We start from the raw sequence: 18867 nt of genomic DNA, 5'->3' as shown, positions 1-18867 counted from the left end.
AAAGAATTCTTTTCAAAAACTAAGTCAGTTCTCACAGGGAAACAATGTGCTAGATTCTCCTGCTTCTAAGAGAGAAAGTTTTCGGTCAAGAAATACATGCGTTTCTTCAACTTAGCTAAATAAGACAATTTGGAAAAAAGACAGCCTAGCTCCACATTGAAAAACCTAACTTTTAGGAAGTACTCCTTTTAAATACTAACTCAATTCGTTCAGGAGTACAAAGTGCTGGAAACTCCTGGTTCTGAGGAAATGGTTTTCTTTTGACAGATACATGTGTCTCTTCGACTCAGCCCAATACACCTATTTGGAACCAAGTGATCCTAATTCCACCTTGAAAAACCTTTTCTGCAGGAATTATGCTTTTCAAAAATTAACTCAATTCTCACAGGAAAACAATGTGCTACATGCTGCAGCTCCTAACACGGGTGGTTTTCTTTGGAAAGATACATGTGTTTCTTCAACTCACAGCTATGGGTCTACTTAGCACATAGTGAGCCTATCTCCACCATGAGAAACCTGAGTTGCAGGATGTATCCCTATCAAAGACTTACTCAATTCTCACAGGGAAACAATGTGCTGGTGCTCGATGCTTCTGCTCCTAAAACAGATGGCTATCTTTCGAGTCATAGATGTGGCTTTTCATCTTCACTGTATAGGCCGATTTGGATCAAAGAGATCATGTTTCTCCTTTAAAGCTGAAAGTTGCAGGAAGTATTTCTGACAAAACCTCTCACAATTCTCACAGGAAAACAATGTGCTAGATCCTCCTCCTCCAAACACAGATTGATTTCTTTCCAGAGATACATGTGCTGCTTCCACTTAGCTCGAACAAAATATGCATGTCTCCACCTTGACACTCAGACTGGCGGTAGGAATTCCTCTGAAAAGTAACTCAATTCTCACAGGAAACAATGCCCTAGGTTCTGAGGCATCTAACATACACAGTTTTCTTTGGAGAGTTACAAGAGTTCCTTCAAATTAGCTGGGCAGTCCTCTTTGGAACCAACTAAGCATTTCTCCTGTTTGAAAATTCTCATTGGCAGTGTGTATTCCTTACAAAATCTAAATCACTTCTCAGAGGAAAACTATGTGCTAGGTGCTCCTGCTTCTAACCTAAATCATTGTCTTTTGTGACGTATATGTGTTTCTACACCTTAGCCAAATAGGCCTATTTGGAACAAAGACAGCCTATCTCCACCTTGAAAAACCTAGGGTGTAGGAAGTGTTCCTCTCAAAACCTACCTCAGTTCTCAGAGGGATACAAAGTGTTAGCTGCTCCTGCTTCTAACACAGATGGTTTTCCAATGAGATAGTTACGTGCTTCATCAACTCACCTGTATAGACCTGTTTGGGACAAAGAGGGCCCATCTGCACTTTGAAAAACCTAAGTTGCAGGAGGTATTCCTTTCGAGAACTAACTCGATTGTCAGAGGGAAACAATGTGCTAGACACTCCTGCTTGTGACACAAAGGGTTTTCTTTTGAGAGATGAATGTGTTTCTTAAACTCAGCTGAAAAGGCCAATTTGGAATATACATAGCCTATCTGCACCTTGAAAATCCTATGTTTCAGGAGGTATTCTTTGCCAAAACTAACTCAGTTCTCAGAGGGCAATAATGTTCTCCATCTTCCCGCATCTAACACAAGTGGGTTTCTTTGGCGAGATGCATGTGTTTCTTCACCTCAGCCTAATAAGCCTACTTGGAACCAAGAGAGCCTATGTCCACCTGGAAAAACCTAAGTTGAAGGAAGCATTCTTTGCAAAATCTACCTCAATTCTTACATTGAAAGAAAGTGTGAGATGCTCCTGCTTCTAACATAGACTGTTTTCTTTTCAGAGATACATGGGTTTCATCAAGTCAGCTGAACTGGACTGTTTGGAACAAAGAGAGGCAACCTCCACCTTGAAATACTTAAGTTGCAGGAAGTTTCCTTTTAAAAACCTACCTCATTTCTCACAGAGAAATAATGGACTAGATGCACCTCCTTCTATCATCCCTGGTTTTCTTTGAGAGATACATGAGTTCCTTCAACTTGTCTGGAGAGGCCTATTTGGAACAAAATGAGCCACTCTCCACCTTGAAAACTCTGATGGCCATGTGAATTCCTTCCACTAACTAAGTCAGTACTCGCAGGGAAACCATGACCTAAATTCTGAGGCTTACCACGTAGATGGTTTTCTCTGGTTCGATTCACGTGGTTTTGAAGTCAGCTGAATAGGTCTATTGGAATAAGGAGAGCTTATCTCTACGCTGAAAATCCTAAGTTGCAAAAACTATGCCTTAAGTACACTAACTGCGTTCTCACAGTAAAACAATGTGGTTGATGCTTGTGCTTCTAATATAGATGGATTTCTTTCGAGAAATTCATGTGTTTCTTCAAGTTATCTGGACAGTCCTATTTGGCACAAAATGAGCCTTTCTTCACCTTGAAAACTGGGATTGGGTGTATGAATTCCTTTCAGAACTAACTCAACTGTCAGAGGGCAAATTGGGCCTACATGCACATGCTCTAACAAATATGGTCTTTCTTTCTAGTGCTCCATGTGTTTCTTCAACTTACGTAAATAGGACTATTTGGGGCAAAGACACCCTATCTCTGCCTTGGAAAATTTACGTTGAAAAGGTATTCATTTCGGAAGAAACTCAATTCCCTCAGGGAATCAAAGGGCTTGAGGTGCCTGCTTCTAACACAGAAGGTATTCTTTCAAGAGATTCACGTGTCTCTTCAACTCAACTGACAATACAGAATAGGAACAAACGTAGCCTATCTCAACCTTGAATTCTAAGCTGCAGTCAATATTCCCTTCAAAAACTCACTCGGTTCTCACTGGGACACATCGTTGTAGGTGTTCCTGCTTCTAACACAAGTGGGTTTCTTTTGAGAGACACATGGGTTTCTCCAACTCAGCTAAACAGGCCTCTTGTGAAAAACGAGAGCCCATCTCCACCTTGAAATACCTAAGTGCTGGAAGTATTCCTTTAAAAAACTAACTCAACTTTCACAGGGAAGTATTGTTTAACATCCTCCTGCTTCTAACACAGATTATTTTCTTTCGGGTGATACCTGTGTTTCTTCAACTTAGCTTAATAGGCCTATTTGGAACAAAGAGTGCCAATCTCATCCTTGAAAATCCGAAGTTGCATGAAGTGTTCCTTCCACAAAGGAACTCAATTCTTACAGGGAAAAAATACTCTAGATGCTCCTGCTTCTAACAGATATGATTTTCTGTCGAGAGATACCTTTGTTTCTTCAACTAGCTACAATGCACTATTGGAACGAAGAGACCCTACTTCTGCCTTGCAGACCTTACGTGACAGGAGGTATTCCTTTCCAAACCAACTCAAATATCACATGGAATCAATGTGCTTGATGCTTCTGCTTCTAACACACATGGTTTTCTTTCAGGATATACATGTGTTCCTTCAACTCAGCTGAAGAGGCGTGATTGGAATAAACATAGCCTATGTCCACCGTGAAAATCCTAAGTTACAGAAATATTCCGTTTAAACACGAACTCAAATCTCACACAAGCTGCAGCTTCCAACATAGATAGATGTTTTCCTTTGGAGAGACAAATGTGTTTCATAAATCAGCTGAAAAGGCCTAGTTGGAACAAAGAAAGCCTAACTCCACTTTGAAAAACCGAAGTTGCAGAAAGAATTCTTTTCAAAAACTAAGTCAGTTCTCACAGGGAAACAATGTGCTAGATTCTCCTGCTTCTAAGAGAGAAAGTTTTCGGTCAAGAAATACATGCGTTTCTTCAACTTAGCTAATTAAGACAATTTGGAAAAAAGACAGCCTAGCTCCACATTGAAAAACCTAACTTTTAGGAAGTACTCCTTTTAAATACTAACTCAATTCGTTCAGGAGTACAAAGTGCTGGAAACTCCTGGTTCTGAGGAAATGGTTTTCTTTTGACAGATACATGTGTCTCTTCGACTCAGCCCAATACACCTATTTGGAACCAAGTGATCCTAATTCCACCTTGAAAAACCTTTTCTGCAGGAATTATGCTTTTCAAAAATTAACTCAATTCTCACAGGAAAACAATGTGCTACATGCTGCAGCTCCTAACACGGGTGGTTTTCTTTGGAAAGATACATGTGTTTCTTCAACTCACAGCTATGGGTCTACTTAGCACATAGTGAGCCTATCTCCACCATGAGAAACCTGAGTTGCAGGATGTATCCCTATCAAAGACTTACTCAATTCTCACAGGGAAACAATGTGCTGGTGCTCGATGCTTCTGCTCCTAAAACAGATGGCTATCTTTCGAGTCATAGATGTGGCTTTTCATCTTCACTGTATAGGCCGATTTGGATCAAAGAGATCATGTTTCTCCTTTAAAGCTGAAAGTTGCAGGAAGTATTTCTGACAAAACCTCTCACAATTCTCACAGGAAAACAATGTGCTAGATCCTCCTCCTCCAAACACAGATTGATTTCTTTCCAGAGATACATGTGCTGCTTCCACTTAGCTCGAACAAAATATGCATGTCTCCACCTTGACACTCAGACTGGCGGTAGGAATTCCTCTGAAAAGTAACTCAATTCTCACAGGAAACAATGCCCTAGGTTCTGAGGCATCTAACATACACAGTTTTCTTTGGAGAGTTACAAGAGTTCCTTCAAATTAGCTGGGCAGTCCTCTTTGGAACCAACTAAGCATTTCTCCTGTTTGAAAATTCTCATTGGCAGTGTGTATTCCTTACAAAATCTAAATCACTTCTCAGAGGAAAACTATGTGCTAGGTGCTCCTGCTTCTAACCTAAATCATTGTCTTTTGTGACGTATATGTGTTTCTACACCTTAGCCAAATAGGCCTATTTGGAACAAAGACAGCCTATCTCCACCTTGAAAAACCTAGGGTGTAGGAAGTGTTCCTCTCAAAACCTACCTCAGTTCTCAGAGGGATACAAAGTGTTAGCTGCTCCTGCTTCTAACACAGATGGTTTTCCAATGAGATAGTTACGTGCTTCATCAACTCACCTGTATAGACCTGTTTGGGACAAAGAGGGCCCATCTGCACTTTGAAAAACCTAAGTTGCAGGAGGTATTCCTTTCGAGAACTAACTCGATTGTCAGAGGGAAACAATGTGCTAGACACTCCTGCTTGTGACACAAAGGGTTTTCTTTTGAGAGATGAATGTGTTTCTTAAACTCAGCTGAAAAGGCCAATTTGGAATATACATAGCCTATCTGCACCTTGAAAATCCTATGTTTCAGGAGGTATTCTTTGCCAAAACTAACTCAGTTCTCAGAGGGCAATAATGTTCTCCATCTTCCCGCATCTAACACAAGTGGGTTTCTTTGGCGAGATGCATGTGTTTCTTCACCTCAGCCTAATAAGCCTACTTGGAACCAAGAGAGCCTATGTCCACCTGGAAAAACCTAAGTTGAAGGAAGCATTCTTTGCAAAATCTACCTCAATTCTTACATTGAAAGAAAGTGTGAGATGCTCCTGCTTCTAACATAGACTGTTTTCTTTTCAGAGATACATGGATTTCATCAAGTCAGCTGAACTGGACTGTTTGGAACAAAGAGAGGCAACCTCCACCTTGAAATACTTAAGTTGCAGGAAGTTTCCTTTTAAAAACCTACCTCATTTCTCACAGAGAAATAATGGACTAGATGCACCTCCTTCTATCATCCCTGGTTTTCTTTGAGAGATACATGAGTTCCTTCAACTTGTCTGGAGAGGCCTATTTGGAACAAAATGAGCCATTCTCCACCTTGAAAACTCTGATGGCCATGTGAATTCCTTCCACTAACTAAGTCAGTACTCGCAGGGAAACCATGACCTAAATTCTGAGGCTTACCACGTAGATGGTTTTCTCTGGTTCGATTCACGTGGTTTTGAAGTCAGCTGAATAGGTCTATTGGAATAAGGAGAGCTTATCTCTACGCTGAAAATCCTAAGTTGCAAAAACTATGCCTTAAGTACACTAACTGCGTTCTCACAGTAAAACAATGTGGTTGATGCTTGTGCTTCTAATATAGATGGATTTCTTTCGAGAAATTCATGTGTTTCTTCAAGTTATCTGGACAGTCCTATTTGGCACAAAATGAGCCTTTCTTCACCTTGAAAACTGGGATTGGGTGTATGAATTCCTTTCAGAACTAACTCAACTGTCAGAGGGCAAATTGGGCCTACATGCACATGCTCTAACAAATATGGTCTTTCTTTCTAGTGCTCCATGTGTTTCTTCAACTTACGTAAATAGGACTATTTGGGGCAAAGACACCCTATCTCTGCCTTGGAAAATTTACGTTGAAAAGGTATTCATTTCGGAAGAAACTCAATTCCCTCAGGGAATCAAAGGGCTTGAGGTGCCTGCTTCTAACACAGAAGGTATTCTTTCAAGAGATTCACATGTCTCTTCAACTCAACTGACAATACAGAATAGGAACAAACGTAGCCTATCTCAACCTTGAATTCTAAGCTGCAGTCAATATTCCCTTCAAAAACTCACTCGGTTCTCACTGGGACACATCGTTGTAGGTGTTCCTGCTTCTAACACAAGTGGGTTTCTTTTGAGAGACACATGGGTTTCTCCAACTCAGCTAAACAGGCCTCTTGTGAAAAACGAGAGCCCATCTCCACCTTGAAATACCTAAGTGCTGGAAGTATTCCTTTAAAAAACTAACTCAACTTTCACAGGGAAGTATTGTTTAACATCCTCCTGCTTCTAACACAGATTATTTTCTTTCGGGTGATACCTGTGTTTCTTCAACTTAGCTTAATAGGCCTATTTGGAACAAAGAGTGCCAATCTCATCCTTGAAAATCCGAAGTTGCATGAAGTGTTCCTTCCACAAAGGAACTCAATTCTTACAGGGAAAAAATACTCTAGATGCTCCTGCTTCTAACAGATATGATTTTCTGTCGAGAGATACCTTTGTTTCTTCAACTAGCTACAATGCACTATTGGAACGAAGAGACCCTACTTCTGCCTTGCAGACCTTACGTGACAGGAGGTATTCCTTTCCAAACCAACTCAAATATCACATGGAATCAATGTGCTTGATGCTTCTGCTTCTAACACACATGGTTTTCTTTCAGGATATACATGTGTTCCTTCAACTCAGCTGAAGAGGCGTGATTGGAATAAACATAGCCTATGTCCACCGTGAAAATCCTAAGTTACAGAAATATTCCGTTTAAACACGAACTCAAATCTCACACAAGCTGCAGCTTCCAACATAGATAGATGTTTTCCTTTGGAGAGACAAATGTGTTTCATAAATCAGCTGAAAAGGCCTAGTTGGAACAAAGAAAGCCTAACTCCACTTTGAAAAACCGAAGTTGCAGAAAGAATTCTTTTCAAAAACTAAGTCAGTTCTCACAGGGAAACAATGTGCTAGATTCTCCTGCTTCTAAGAGAGAAAGTTTTCGGTCAAGAAATACATGCGTTTCTTCAACTTAGCTAAATAAGACAATTTGGAAAAAAGACAGCCTAGCTCCACATTGAAAAACCTAACTTTTAGGAAGTACTCCTTTTAAATACTAACTCAATTCGTTCAGGAGTACAAAGTGCTGGAAACTCCTGGTTCTGAGGAAATGGTTTTCTTTTGACAGATACATGTGTCTCTTCGACTCAGCCCAATACACCTATTTGGAACCAAGTGATCCTAATTCCACCTTGAAAAACCTTTTCTGCAGGAATTATGCTTTTCAAAAATTAACTCAATTCTCACAGGAAAACAATGTGCTACATGCTGCAGCTCCTAACACGGGTGGTTTTCTTTGGAAAGATACATGTGTTTCTTCAACTCACAGCTATGGGTCTACTTAGCACATAGTGAGCCTATCTCCACCATGAGAAACCTGAGTTGCAGGATGTATCCCTATCAAAGACTTACTCAATTCTCACAGGGAAACAATGTGCTGGTGCTCGATGCTTCTGCTCCTAAAACAGATGGCTATCTTTCGAGTCATAGATGTGGCTTTTCATCTTCACTGTATAGGCCGATTTGGATCAAAGAGATCATGTTTCTCCTTTAAAGCTGAAAGTTGCAGGAAGTATTTCTGACAAAACCTCTCACAATTCTCACAGGAAAACAATGTGCTAGATCCTCCTGCTCCAAACACAGATTGATTTCTTTCCAGAGATACATGTGCTGCTTCCACTTAGCTCGAACAAAATATGCATGTCTCCACCTTGACACTCAGACTGGCGGTAGGAATTCCTCTGAAAAGTAACTCAATTCTCACAGGAAACAATGCCCTAGGTTCTGAGGCATCTAACATACACAGTTTTCTTTGGAGAGTTACAAGAGTTCCTTCAAATTAGCTGGGCAGTCCTCTTTGGAACCAACTAAGCATTTCTCCTGTTTGAAAATTCTCATTGGCAGTGTGTATTCCTTACAAAATCTAAATCACTTCTCAGAGGAAAACTATGTGCTAGGTGCTCCTGCTTCTAACCTAAATCATTGTCTTTTGTGACGTATATGTGTTTCTACACCTTAGCCAAATAGGCCTATTTGGAACAAAGACAGCCTATCTCCACCTTGAAAAACCTAGGGTGTAGGAAGTGTTCCTCTCAAAACCTACCTCAGTTCTCAGAGGGATACAAAGTGTTAGCTGCTCCTGCTTCTAACACAGATGGTTTTCCAATGAGATAGTTACGTGCTTCATCAACTCACCTGTATAGACCTGTTTGGGACAAAGAGGGCCCATCTGCACTTTGAAAAACCTAAGTTGCAGGAGGTATTCCTTTCGAGAACTAACTCGATTGTCAGAGGGAAACAATGTGCTAGACACTCCTGCTTGTGACACAAAGGGTTTTCTTTTGAGAGATGAATGTGTTTCTTAAACTCAGCTGAAAAGGCCAATTTGGAATATACATAGCCTATCTGCACCTTGAAAATCCTATGTTTCAGGAGGTATTCTTTGCCAAAACTAACTCAGTTCTCAGAGGGCAATAATGTTCTCCATCTTCCCGCATCTAACACAAGTGGGTTTCTTTGGCGAGATGCATGTGTTTCTTCACCTCAGCCTAATAAGCCTACTTGGAACCAAGAGAGCCTATGTCCACCTGGAAAAACCTAAGTTGAAGGAAGCATTCTTTGCAAAATCTACCTCAATTCTTACATTGAAAGAAAGTGTGAGATGCTCCTGCTTCTAACATAGACTGTTTTCTTTTCAGAGATACATGGGTTTCATCAAGTCAGCTGAACTGGACTGTTTGGAACAAAGAGAGGCAACCTCCACCTTGAAATACTTAAGTTGCAGGAAGTTTCCTTTTAAAAACCTACCTCATTTCTCACAGAGAAATAATGGACTAGATGCACCTCCTTCTATCATCCCTGGTTTTCTTTGAGAGATACATGAGTTCCTTCAACTTGTCTGGAGAGGCCTATTTGGAACAAAATGAGCCACTCTCCACCTTGAAAACTCTGATGGCCATGTGAATTCCTTCCACTAACTAAGTCAGTACTCGCAGGGAAACCATGACCTAAATTCTGAGGCTTACCACGTAGATGGTTTTCTCTGGTTCGATTCACGTGGTTTTGAAGTCAGCTGAATAGGTCTATTGGAATAAGGAGAGCTTATCTCTACGCTGAAAATCCTAAGTTGCAAAAACTATGCCTTAAGTACACTAACTGCGTTCTCACAGTAAAACAATGTGGTTGATGCTTGTGCTTCTAATATAGATGGATTTCTTTCGAGAAATTCATGTGTTTCTTCAAGTTATCTGGACAGTCCTATTTGGCACAAAATGAGCCTTTCTTCACCTTGAAAACTGGGATTGGGTGTATGAATTCCTTTCAGAACTAACTCAACTGTCAGAGGGCAAATTGGGCCTACATGCACATGCTCTAACAAATATGGTCTTTCTTTCTAGTGCTCCATGTGTTTCTTCAACTTACGTAAATAGGACTATTTGGGGCAAAGACACCCTATCTCTGCCTTGGAAAATTTACGTTGAAAAGGTATTCATTTCGGAAGAAACTCAATTCCCTCAGGGAATCAAAGGGCTTGAGGTGCCTGCTTCTAACACAGAAGGTATTCTTTCAAGAGATTCACGTGTCTCTTCAACTCAACTGACAATACAGAATAGGAACAAACGTAGCCTATCTCAAACTTGAATTCTAAGCTGCAGTCAATATTCCCTTCAAAAACTCACTCGGTTCTCACTGGGACACATCGTTGTAGGTGTTCCTGCTTCTAACACAAGTGGGTTTCTTTTGAGAGACACATGGGTTTCTCCAACTCAGCTAAACAGGCCTCTTGTGAAAAACGAGAGCCCATCTCCACCTTGAAATACCTAAGTGCTGGAAGTATTCCTTTAAAAAACTAACTCAACTTTCACAGGGAAGTATTGTTTAACATCCTCCTGCTTCTAACACAGATTATTTTCTTTCGGGTGATACCTGTGTTTCTTCAACTTAGCTTAATAGGCCTATTTGGAACAAAGAGTGCCAATCTCATCCTTGAAAATCCGAAGTTGCATGAAGTGTTCCTTCCACAAAGGAACTCAATTCTTACAGGGAAAAAATACTCTAGATGCTCCTGCTTCTAACAGATATGATTTTCTGTCGAGAGATACCTTTGTTTCTTCAACTAGCTACAATGCACTATTGGAACGAAGAGACCCTACTTCTGCCTTGCAGACCTTACGTGACAGGAGGTATTCCTTTCCAAACCAACTCAAATATCACATGGAATCAATGTGCTTGATGCTTCTGCTTCTAACACACATGGTTTTCTTTCAGGATATACATGTGTTCCTTCAACTCAGCTGAAGAGGCGTGATTGGAATAAACATAGCCTATGTCCACCGTGAAAATCCTAAGTTACAGAAATATTCCGTTTAAACACGAACTCAAATCTCACACAAGCTGCAGCTTCCAACATAGATAGATGTTTTCCTTTGGAGAGACAAATGTGTTTCATAAATCAGCTGAAAAGGCCTAGTTGGAACAAAGAAAGCCTAACTCCACTTTGAAAAACCGAAGTTGCAGAAAGAATTCTTTTCAAAAACTAAGTCAGTTCTCACAGGGAAACAATGTGCTAGATTCTCCTGCTTCTAAGAGAGAAAGTTTTCGGTCAAGAAATACATGCGTTTCTTCAACTTAGCTAAATAAGACAATTTGGAAAAAAGACAGCCTAGCTCCACATTGAAAAACCTAACTTTTAGGAAGTACTCCTTTTAAATACTAACTCAATTCGTTCAGGAGTACAAAGTGCTGGAAACTCCTGGTTCTGAGGAAATGGTTTTCTTTTGACAGATACATGTGTCTCTTCGACTCAGCCCAATACACCTATTTGGAACCAAGTGATCCTAATTCCACCTTGAAAAACCTTTTCTGCAGGAATTATGCTTTTCAAAAATTAACTCAATTCTCACAGGAAAACAATGTGCTACATGCTGCAGCTCCTAACACGGGTGGTTTTCTTTGGAAAGATACATGTGTTTCTTCAACTCACAGCTATGGGTCTACTTAGCACATAGTGAGCCTATCTCCACCATGAGAAACCTGAGTTGCAGGATGTATCCCTATCAAAGACTTACTCAATTCTCACAGGGAAACAATGTGCTGGTGCTCGATGCTTCTGCTCCTAAAACAGATGGCTATCTTTCGAGTCATAGATGTGGCTTTTCATCTTCACTGTATAGGCCGATTTGGATCAAAGAGATCATGTTTCTCCTTTAAAGCTGAAAGTTGCAGGAAGTATTTCTGACAAAACCTCTCACAATTCTCACAGGAAAACAATGTGCTAGATCCTCCTCCTCCAAACACAGATTGATTTCTTTCCAGAGATACATGTGCTGCTTCCACTTAGCTCGAACAAAATATGCATGTCTCCACCTTGACACTCAGACTGGCGGTAGGAATTCCTCTGAAAAGTAACTCAATTCTCACAGGAAACAATGCCCTAGGTTCTGAGGCATCTAACATACACAGTTTTCTTTGGAGAGTTACAAGAGTTCCTTCAAATTAGCTGGGCAGTCCTCTTTGGAACCAACTAAGCATTTCTCCTGTTTGAAAATTCTCATTGGCAGTGTGTATTCCTTACAAAATCTAAATCACTTCTCAGAGGAAAACTATGTGCTAGGTGCTCCTGCTTCTAACCTAAATCATTGTCTTTTGTGACGTATATGTGTTTCTACACCTTAGCCAAATAGGCCTATTTGGAACAAAGACAGCCTATCTCCACCTTGAAAAACCTAGGGTGTAGGAAGTGTTCCTCTCAAAACCTACCTCAGTTCTCAGAGGGATACAAAGTGTTAGCTGCTCCTGCTTCTAACACAGATGGTTTTCCAATGAGATAGTTACGTGCTTCATCAACTCACCTGTATAGACCTGTTTGGGACAAAGAGGGCCCATCTGCACTTTGAAAAACCTAAGTTGCAGGAGGTATTCCTTTCGAGAACTAACTCGATTGTCAGAGGGAAACAATGTGCTAGACACTCCTGCTTGTGACACAAAGGGTTTTCTTTTGAGAGATGAATGTGTTTCTTAAACTCAGCTGAAAAGGCCAATTTGGAATATACATAGCCTATCTGCACCTTGAAAATCCTATGTTTCAGGAGGTATTCTTTGCCAAAACTAACTCAGTTCTCAGAGGGCAATAATGTTCTCCATCTTCCCGCATCTAACACAAGTGGGTTTCTTTGGCGAGATGCATGTGTTTCTTCACCTCAGCCTAATAAGCCTACTTGGAACCAAGAGAGCCTATGTCCACCTGGAAAAACCTAAGTTGAAGGAAGCATTCTTTGCAAAATCTACCTCAATTCTTACATTGAAAGAAAGTGTGAGATGCTCCTGCTTCTAACATAGACTGTTTTCTTTTCAGAGATACATGGGTTTCATCAAGTCAGCTGAACTGGACTGTTTGGAACAAAGAGAGGCAACCTCCACCTTGAAATACTTAAGTTGCAGGAAGTTTCCTTTTAAAAACCTACCTCATTTCTCACAGAGAAATAATGGACTAGATGCACCTCCTTCTATCATCCCTGGTTTTCTTTGAGAGATACATGAGTTCCTTCAACTTGTCTGGAGAGGCCTATTTGGAACAAAATGAGCCACTCTCCACCTTGAAAACTCTGATGGCCATGTGAATTCCTTCCACTAACTAAGTCAGTACTCGCAGGGAAACCATGACCTAAATTCTGAGGCTTACCACGTAGATGGTTTTCTCTGGTTCGATTCACGTGGTTTTGAAGTCAGCTGAATAGGTCTATTGGAATAAGGAGAGCTTATCTCTACGCTGAAAATCCTAAGTTGCAAAAACTATGCCTTAAGTACACTAACTGCGTTCTCACAGTAAAACAATGTGGTTGATGCTTGTGCTTCTAATATAGATGGATTTCTTTCGAGAAATTCATGTGTTTCTTCAAGTTATCTGGACAGTCCTATTTGGCACAAAATGAGCCTTTCTTCACCTTGAAAACTGGGATTGGGTGTATGAATTCCTTTCAGAACTAACTCAACTGTCAGAGGGCAAATTGGGCCTACATGCACATGCTCTAACAAATATGGTCTTTCTTTCTAGTGCTCCATGTGTTTCTTCAACTTACGTAAATAGGACTATTTGGGGCAAAGACACCCTATCTCTGCCTTGGAAAATTTACGTTGAAAAGGTATTCATTTCGGAAGAAACTCAATTCCCTCAGGGAATCAAAGGGCTTGAGGTGCCTGCTTCTAACACAGAAGGTATTCTTTCAAGAGATTCACGTGTCTCTTCAACTCAACTGACAATACAGAATAGGAACAAACGTAGCCTATCTCAACCTTGAATTCTAAGCTGCAGTCAATATTCCCTTCAAAAACTCACTCGGTTCTCACTGGGACACATCGTTGTAGGTGTTCCTGCTTCTAACACAAGTGGGTTTCTTTTGAGAGACACATGGGTTTCTCCAACTCAGCTAAACAGGCCTCTTGTGAAAAACGAGAGCCCATCTCCACCTTGAAATACCTAAGTGCTGGAAGTATTCCTTTAAAAAACTAACTCAACTTTCACAGGGAAGTATTGTTTAACATCCTCCTGCTTCTAACACAGATTATTTTCTTTCGGGTGATACCTGTGTTTCTTCAACTTAGCTTAATAGGCCTATTTGGAACAAAGAGTGCCAATCTCATCCTTGAAAATCCGAAGTTGCATGAAGTGTTCCTTCCACAAAGGAACTCAATTCTTACAGGGAAAAAATACTCTAGATGCTCCTGCTTCTAACAGATATGATTTTCTGTCGAGAGATACCTTTGTTTCTTCAACTAGCTACAATGCACTATTGGAACGAAGAGACCCTACTTCTGCCTTGCAGACCTTACGTGACAGGAGGTATTCCTTTCCAAACCAACTCAAATATCACATGGAATCAATGTGCTTGATGCTTCTGCTTCTAACACACATGGTTTTCTTTCAGGATATACATGTGTTCCTTCAACTCAGCTGAAGAGGCGTGATTGGAATAAACATAGCCTATGTCCACCGTGAAAATCCTAAGTTACAGAAATATTCCGTTTAAACACGAACTCAAATCTCACACAAGCTGCAGCTTCCAACATAGATAGATGTTTTCCTTTGGAGAGACAAATGTGTTTCATAAATCAGCTGAAAAGGCCTAGTTGGAACAAAGAAAGCCTAACTCCACTTTGAAAAACCGAAGTTGCAGAAAGAATTCTTTTCAAAAACTAAGTCAGTTCTCACAGGGAAACAATGTGCTAGATTCTCCTGCTTCTAAGAGAGAAAGTTTTCGGTCAAGAAATACATGCGTTTCTTCAACTTAGCTAAATAAGACAATTTGGAAAAAAGACAGCCTAGCTCCACATTGAAAAACCTAACTTTTAGGAAGTACTCCTTTTAAATACTAACTCAATTCGTTCAGGAGTACAAAGTGCTGGAAACTCCTGGTTCTGAGGAAATGGTTTTCTTTTGACAGATACATGTGTCTCTTCGACTCAGCCCAATACACCTATTTGGAACCAAGTGATCCTAATTCCACCTTGAAAAACCTTTTCCGCAGGAATTATGCTTTTCAAAAATTAACTCAATTCTCACAGGAAAACAATGTGCTACATGCTGCAGCTCCTAACACGGGTGGTTTTCTTTGGAAAGATACATGTGTTTCTTCAACTCACAGCTATGGGTCTACTTAGCACATAGTGAGCCTATCTCCACCATGAGAAACCTGCGTTGCAGGATGTATCCCTATCAAAGACTTACTCAATTCTCACAGGGAAACAATGTGCTGGTGCTCGATGCTTCTGCTCCTAAAACAGATGGCTATCTTTCGAGTCATAGATGTGGCTTTTCATCTTCACTGTATAGGCCGATTTGGATCAAAGAGATCATATTTCTCCTTTAAAACTGAAAGTTGCAGGAAGTATTTCTGACAAAACCTCTCACAATTCTCACAGGAAAACAATGTGCTAGATCCTCCTGCTCCAAACACAGATTGATTTCTTTCCAGAGATACATGTGCTGCTTCCACTTAGCTCGAACAAAATATGCATGTCTCCACCTTGACACTCAGACTGGCGGTAGGAATTCCTCTGAAAAGTAACTCAATTCTCACAGGAAACAATGCCCTAGGTTCTGAGGCATCTAACATACACAGTTTTCTTTGGAGAGTTACAAGAGTTCCTTCAAATTAGCTGGGCAGTCCTCTTTGGAACCAACTAAGCATTTCTCCTGTTTGAAAATTCTCATTGGCAGTGTGTATTCCTTACAAAATCTAAATCACTTCTCAGAGGAAAACTATGTGCTAGGTGCTCCTGCTTCTAACCTAAATCATTGTCTTTTGTGACGTATATGTGTTTCTACACCTTAGCCAAATAGGCCTATTTGGAACAAAGACAGCCTATCTCCACCTTGAAAAACCTAGGGTGTAGGAAGTGTTCCTCTCAAAACCTACCTCAGTTCTCAGAGGGATACAAAGTGTTAGCTGCTCCTGCTTCTAACACAGATGGTTTTCCAATGAGATAGTTACGTGCTTCATCAACTCACCTGTATAGACCTGTTTGGGACAAAGAGGGCCCATCTGCACTTTGAAAAACCTAAGCTGCAGGAGGTATTCCTTTCGAGAACTAACTCGATTGTCAGAGGGAAACAATGTGCTAGACACTCCTGCTTGTGACACAAAGGGTTTTCTTTTGAGAGATGAATGTGTTTCTTAAACTCAGCTGAAAAGGCCAATTTGGAATATACATAGCCTATCTGCACCTTGAAAATCCTATGTTTCAGGAGGTATTCTTTGCCAAAACTAACTCAGTTCTCAGAGGGCAATAATGTTCTCCATCTTCCCGCATCTAACACAAGTGGGTTTCTTTGGCGAGATGCATGTGTTTCTTCACCTCAGCCTAATAAGCCTACTTGGAACCAAGAGAGCCTATGTCCACCTGGAAAAACCTAAGTTGAAGGAAGCATTCTTTGCAAAATCTACCTCAATTCTTACATTGAAAGAAAGTGTGAGATGCTCCTGCTTCTAACATAGACTGTTTTCTTTTCAGAGATACATGGATTTCATCAAGTCAGCTGAACTGGACTGTTTGGAACAAAGAGAGGCAACCTCCACCTTGAAATACTTAAGTTGCAGGAAGTTTCCTTTTAAAAACCTACCTCATTTCTCACAGAGAAATAATGGACTAGATGCACCTCCTTCTATCATCCCTGGTTTTCTTTGAGAGATACATGAGTTCCTTCAACTTGTCTGGAGAGGCCTATTTGGAACAAAATGAGCCACTCTCCACCTTGAAAACTCTGATGGCCATGTGAATTCCTTCCACTAACTAAGTCAGTACTCGCAGGGAAACCATGACCTAAATTCTGAGGCTTACCACGTAGATGGTTTTCTCTGGTTCGATTCACGTGGTTTTGAAGTCAGCTGAATAGGTCTATTGGAATAAGGAGAGCTTATCTCTACGCTGAAAATCCTAAGTTGCAAAAACTATGCCTTAAGTACACTAACTGCGTTCTCACAGTAAAACAATGTGGTTGATGCTTGTGCTTCTAATATAGATGGATTTCTTTCGAGAAATTCATGTGTTTCTTCAAGTTATCTGGACAGTCCTATTTGGCACAAAATGAGCCTTTCTTCACCTTGAAAACTGGGATTGGGTGTATGAATTCCTTTCAGAACTAACTCAACTGTCAGAGGGCAAATTGGGCCTACATGCACATGCTCTAACAAATATGGTCTTTCTTTCTAGTGCTCCATGTGTTTCTTCAACTTACGTAAATAGGACTATTTGGGGCAAAGACACCCTATCTCTGCCTTGGAAAATTTACGTTGAAAAGGTATTCATTTCGGAAGAAACTCAATTCCCTCAGGGAATCAAAGGGCTTGAGGTGCCTGCTTCTAACACAGAAGGTATTCTTTCAAGAGATTCACGTGTCTCTTCAACTCAACTGACAATACAGAATAGGAACAAACGTAGCCTTCAAAAACTCACTCGGTTCTCACTGGGACACATCGTTGTAGGTGTTCCTGCTTCTAACACAAGTGGGTTTCTTTTGAGAGACACATGGGTTTCTCCAACTCAGCTAAACAGGCCTCTTGTGAAAAACGAGAGCCCATCTCCACCTTGAAATACCTAAGTGCTGGAAGTATTCCTTTAAAAAACTAACTCAACTTTCACAGGGAAGTATTGTTTAACATCCTCCTGCTTCTAACACAGATTATTTTCTTTCGGGTGATACCTGTGTTTCTTCAACTTAGCTTAATAGGCCTATTTGGAACAAAGAGTGCCAATCTCATCCTTGAAAATCCGAAGTTGCATGAAGTGTTCCTTCCACAAAGGAACTCAATTCTTACAGGGAAAAAATACTCTAGATGCTCCTGCTTCTAACAGATATGATTTTCTGTCGAGAGATACCTTTGTTTCTTCAACTAGCTACAATGCACTATTGGAACGAAGAGACCCTACTTCTGCCTTGCAGACCTTACGTGACAGGAGGTATTCCTTTCCAAACCAACTCAAATATCACATGGAATCAATGTGCTTGATGCTTCTCCTTCTAACACACATGGTTTTCTTTCAGGATATACATGTGTTCCTTCAACTCAGCTGAAGAGGCGTGATTGGAATAAACATAGCCTATGTCCACCGTGAAAATCCTAAGTTACAGAAATATTCCGTTTAAACACGAACTCAAATCTCACACAAGCTGCAGCTTCCAACATAGATAGATGTTTTCCTTTGGAGAGACAAATGTGTTTCATAAATCAGCTGAAAAGGCCTAGTTGGAACAAAGAAAGCCTAACTCCACTTTGAAAAACCGAAGTTGCAGAAAGAATTCTTTTCAAAAACTAAGTCAGTTCTCACAGGGAAACAATGTGCTAGATTCTCCTGCTTCTAAGAGAGAAAGTTTTCGGTCAAGAAATACATGCGTTTCTTCAACTTAGCTAAATAAGACAATTTGGAAAAAAGACAGCCTAGCTCCACATTGAAAAACCTAACTTTTAGGAAGTACTCCTTTTAAATACTAACTCAATTCGTTCAGGAGTACAAAGTGCTGGAAACTCCTGGTTCTGAGGAAATGGTTTTCTTTTGACAGATACATGTGTCTCTTCGACTCAGCCCAATACACCTATTTGGAACCAAGTGATCCTAATTCCACCTTGAAAAACCTTTTCCGCAGGAATTATGCTTTTCAAAAATTAACTCAATTCTCACAGGAAAACAATGTGCTACATGCTGCAGCTCCTAACACGGGTGGTTTTCTTTGGAAAGATACATGTGTTTCTTCAACTCACAGCTATGGGTCTACTTAGCACATAGTGAGCCTATCTCCACCATGAGAAACCTGCGTTGCAGGATGTATCCCTATCAAAGACTTACTCAATTCTCACAGGGAAACAATGTGCTGGTGCTCGATGCTTCTGCTCCTAAAACAGATGGCTATCTTTCGAGTCA

The sequence above is a fragment of the Castor canadensis genome, chromosome 17, assembly GCF_047511655.1.
Source record: "Castor canadensis chromosome 17, mCasCan1.hap1v2, whole genome shotgun sequence".
NCBI classification, from domain to species: Eukaryota; Metazoa; Chordata; class Mammalia; order Rodentia; family Castoridae; genus Castor; species Castor canadensis.
The sequence above is the reverse complement of the archived record's forward strand: the minus strand, read 5'-3'. Positions refer to the sequence as shown.